Source organism: Balaenoptera ricei, chromosome 8 (assembly GCF_028023285.1).
Source record: "Balaenoptera ricei isolate mBalRic1 chromosome 8, mBalRic1.hap2, whole genome shotgun sequence".
Lineage (NCBI taxonomy): Eukaryota > Metazoa > Chordata > Mammalia > Artiodactyla > Balaenopteridae > Balaenoptera > Balaenoptera ricei.
This window is the reverse complement of record NC_082646.1, coordinates 112,149,473-112,154,149: the sequence shown is the minus strand read 5'-3', so window position 1 is coordinate 112,154,149 and position 4,677 is coordinate 112,149,473.

Below are 4,677 nucleotides of genomic sequence, written 5' to 3'. Positions count from 1 at the left end.
ATCATGTGCAGTTCCCTAATAAACTGTCAGACAGGATGAAGCAGTATTTACATAACAAGCAGCTTGGACAGTGCTACCACCCGACCCGGGGGCTCTGTGGGACACAGATCACAGTGACCGGTGGGTCTGTCTTCATGTGACACAGGCTGTTTCACCCGGCTGCACACACGCCCGATGCTCAGCCGCATCCCTGGTCGGTACCCTGCTGTTGCTGGCAACACACCCTCTCTGTGCCAGGCTGCCGCCCCGGCCACGCAATTTACGTGCAGATTGCCTCATTTAATCCCCACGTGTATCCTACGAGGGAGGAATTAGCGTTGTCCCATTTTGCAGATGGGGAAACTGAGGCTTGAGAGGATGAGATGCTTGTCAGAGCCAGGTAAGCTGTGGAGATGCTGGCCCAGCAGGGCTGCCTGCAGAGCCAGTCTGGTCCCGGCTCGGTCACTGTTGGCGGCGTGACCTTGGGCAGCCCCTCCTCCTCGACTGTCAAATCAGGGCCTGGACCAGGGGTGTCTGACTTGTGCCCTCGTCTGTGTTCACCGGTCCATCCAGCAGGGCTGAGTCCCAGTGGAAGGGGCAGGGCGAGAGGCCATGGCTATCCCTCATACTTCTCCGGTTTGCAAAATGCGTGTGAGACCTGGCCGCCCCCGAGCTGGGCGTCGAACCAGAGGCCCAGGGGTGGGAGGCAGCAGGGGCCCCAGAAACTCCCCCACCAGGTCCCAGGGTGCCCAGAAGGGAAGCTGCCGCTTGTCACCTCTTGAGGTGTCAGCGTGGCAGCTCCCAAGAGAGACCAAATAGCCAGGCTCCCTGAAACTGCCATCCAGGCAGGGGGAGGCACTGGTGCCGGCCAGGGGGTTCTCTAGGGTAAGAAGGGGTGCCTGGGTTTGTGACTTCTCTTCTGGGGTCCTGGAAGTCCTTCCTGCTTCTTCCTGGATTCTCGACTGAGTTTCCGATGGGTAGAGGTTCCAGAAGGCGCTGTGTGTGGGATGGATGGTCAGAACATGGGGCGGTCCCTCCTAATGGGGGATGAGGGACCAGGACAGGAGGAGGTGGTGCTCGGGGCGATGCGGGGCCCCTCGAGGTCCCTCGGGCATGTGCCTGTTTCGGGGACTGAGGCACCAGGAGCACATGGAGAGGAGCGCATCCATGCCACGTGTCCTGCCTCGGTTTCCGCCCTCCCAGCCTGGTGAACAGGTGTACGGCTACGGTCTCTGAGCCCTGCTTTCCCGTGAAGTTGGAAGGCTCGTCTTTTCCTGACTCCAGGCTGCCCTTCTGCCCTCTCACCACCCCCCCCCCCCCCCGGGCCGCAGCCAGGCCAGACCACCAGCTGCTTGCCACTCCCCCCACCCCGAACGCCTTCCTGGGTGGACCCCTCTCCTCTGAAGCTGTAGTTCCTGCCCAGGTATGGAACTTGGGGTAAGGTGTTCCTCCAGGGCCCTGGAAATGGGGCCTGTGACCTTGCAGTGCCCGCCCCTGCTCTGCTGCCCGGGCTGTCCCCCACCCCAGCGTCTTTCCTTCCTTCCTCTAGGTCAAGGCCCAGCGTGAGTCTGTCTGGCCTCCAGGGACCCGAGAGGGAGGGTGGCCAGCTGGCCGGGCTTGTCCAGGACTGTTCCTGTTTTCACATGGAAAGCCCCACGTCCCAGGCAAGCTGGGGCCTTTGGCACCTCTTTGAGGGTCCCAAGGGCAAGGTCCCCTGGTCCTCCTCTCCTCTGGTCGTGGTAGAAAGGGGACACGGCCATCCCACAGTGTACCCCAGCCATCACCTGAGGGCCCCGGGGTCTCCGGTCCACAGGCCTCTCTCCCTGAGGCCACCTCCAGCAAACTTCTCAGCCATGCTTCCCCGCCAAGACTCTTTCTCTCTCAGCTGTGGCCATCGGCTGGCATGAGCCCCTGGACTGAGTGACCCACACCTCACCACGTGGGACCCTGCATCCCAGCACTGGGCCAGGTGCAGGGCGGAGCTACTGGGTGAGAGGTGGGACCCCAGGCCTCTGCCCCCCGAGCAGCCTGCTGCCCTGCCTCTGCCTGGACGCTGGGGCCAGGGGTCCCTGCATCACTAGAGGCCAGCAGAGAAGCCCCCTTTGGCTGGCAGAGCCTCCTCTGGGGATGTGGCCAGGCCATGTCCTGAAGGCCTCAATCCCATGAACCCACCCACGGGCTGAGTCGGAACCAACACAAGGCCCGGCCCCTGCCCCCTCCTCCGAGAAGCCCCCGCCCAGACTCCAACCCCAGGAGCCTAGTCACAGATTCCAGTTCTGGAAGGTTTCTCGGCACCTGCCAGCCCAGCCCCTCCTGTGGCATCTGCAGAGGGGCTTTGCACCCGCCCTCCCAGACCCTTAACCAACTGCCTCCAAGACGGTGCTCACAAACTGAGGCCAGGCCCCCGGTGCCTGCGGTGGGCTGGGGTGCCCCTCGTAAGGATGCGACTTCAAGGACAGCTACCGAGCTGAGTCTGAGCTCCTGGGGATGCTGTGAGGGGCACAGGTGCTGCTGTGGGGTCTGGACACCCTCCTGCTGGCCAAGGCCTGAAACTGTGCCTCACCTGGGCTGGGAAGGTAAGCTCTGGCGGAGACCTGCCCCCAGCCCTGGTCCTGCCCCAGCCAAAACCTCCCTGGCGTCCCTGAAGAGGTGACGTTGAGGTGGGCCCCTCGGGGAATAGTAAGAGTAACAGGCACTGTTCCCTGGACCCGCATCAACCCCTTCCTGGGTTCATCTCGTCCTGAGTCAGGGCCCTAAATACTATCTCGATGCAGAAGACGCCCTGTGGTACCTCCAGCTCAGACCCCACGCTCCTGCACCTGTGTGTGACCCACGTCTCCACCCCCTCGAGCACTGAGCCCCAGCAGGTTCTCCCCTCGAGATCCCACACTCACACCCTGGCTCCTTCTCAGCTGATGGACACCACCCAGACACTCCGTCAGCTGCGCCTTCCCCACGTTTGCAGACTCTCCCGCTCCACTGCCACCTCCTATTCAAGTCCACGTCCCCCTCCTCAGGACTGCAGAAGTGTCTCTACACTGGCCCACCCCCTTTGGTCCCTGATCAGCTAGAGGTTCCTTCTAGAACAGAAGAGCTTAGGACCCTGCCACGGCTCCACGGCACACAGAGGCAGCCTACGTGCTTGCAATCAGTGTATCATTTCCTTATGCGTCCCACGTATTGGGTACTATCTGCCCTCTCCCACACACGCAGACCCACGTGCATACACACACGCCTGTACACGCCTGTGTCGCAGCCCATCGCCAGGCAGTGCGTGTGTGGTGGTGCTGGGGGGGAATCCATCCCCTTGGATCCTGCCAGCTCATCCTTAGGACTCTACAGAGGTGTCACCTCCTCTGAGAAGCCCTCCTCCCCAGCCCTGCTCAGATGAGCCTCACCCGGAAGAACTTCAGCATGTTTGTCTGAGAGGCTGTGAGCGCCCCGGGGCTGGGAGTGGGTCCAGGGGGAGTGCAGTTGCAGGGCTAGGAAGGCACTTTTCCCACACTCCCTGGGACCAAGAAGCTCCCTGCCCACAGAGCCTGTCATGACAGATACTTAGGCTGGATCCCATTGCTTCTGCTTCAACCAGTTCCACGCCATCGTAGGCCGTGTGTGACGCAGGGAGAGGTGAGTAACCAGCCCCTTCCCGCCCACCCCACGCATCTGGGCTGAAGTCTTCCTCCACCTCAGGCCCACTCTACGGCCCACTCCCCCTGCAGACTTAGGGCCCCCAGCCCCTCCCTGAAAGGCCCCACAGCAGGCCTGGGGTTCCCTGGCTCCAGGCTTAACTGCTGGACTTTGGCCTGCCCTCCCGGGCCCTGCAGGGGCGGCTCCGAGGCTGCCTGCCCCTCCTGCCTCAGGCTTCTCGACCCTGAAGTTACAAAACTGGTGAGCTGTGGTTAGCACATGGTGGAGGGGATGTTGGTTTTGACACTTGGCCTGGCTCTGGGCTGCGGGGCAGGTGGTGGAGTAGCAGAGTCCTGCATGGGCATCTGGTTACTTATCTGCGAAATCGTGCCTGGACCCAAGGGGGAGTCTGTGTGCCCCCGGGGGGCTCCAGCAGGGGCTCTGCGTGGCTGCAAGGGGGCCCCGCCCGGTCCCGCGGAGGGACAGCGTAAAGCCATGTGAACTTGCATAGCGTGGGGCTCTGATGGCCTTGACCAAGCCGGTGAGGTCGCCGCAGAGTGAAATGAGGAAAACCGGCGTCTCAGGAACTCCCAGCAGCCTCCTGCTCTGGGGGGGGGGGGGGGGGGGGGAGGGGCCCAGGAGCGGTTCCCAGAAATGCTCTTGTCTCCCTGCCCCTCCTCTGGGTCTTTTTGCAGGTCCTAGGCTGGGGGCAAGCCGGGGGGCAAGACAAGCATTGCCCCCACCCCTCCCTCCACCCCTCCCCCTCCCATCCTTCTTCCCAGCCCGTCTCGAGTCCCTCCGCCCCCTCCGCCTCCCTACCCTGCCCACCCCAAGCCCGGACCGGACACCAGTGCTGCTCGAGAGATCTGAGTTCCCGCCTCCCCCGAGGACCTGGGAGAAAAGCTGGAGGGAGCCGGTCCGCGCAAAGCCGGCCCGGGGAGGGAGCAGGCGGCTTAGGGTCTGGCGCCGCGGAGTGGGGCGGAGCCCTCGGGGGCGTGTCAGGTTTGGCCAATGAGAGTGCGGAGGCCGGGAGGGGGCGGGGTTCAGCCTCCGGGGCGGGGGAGCTCACCC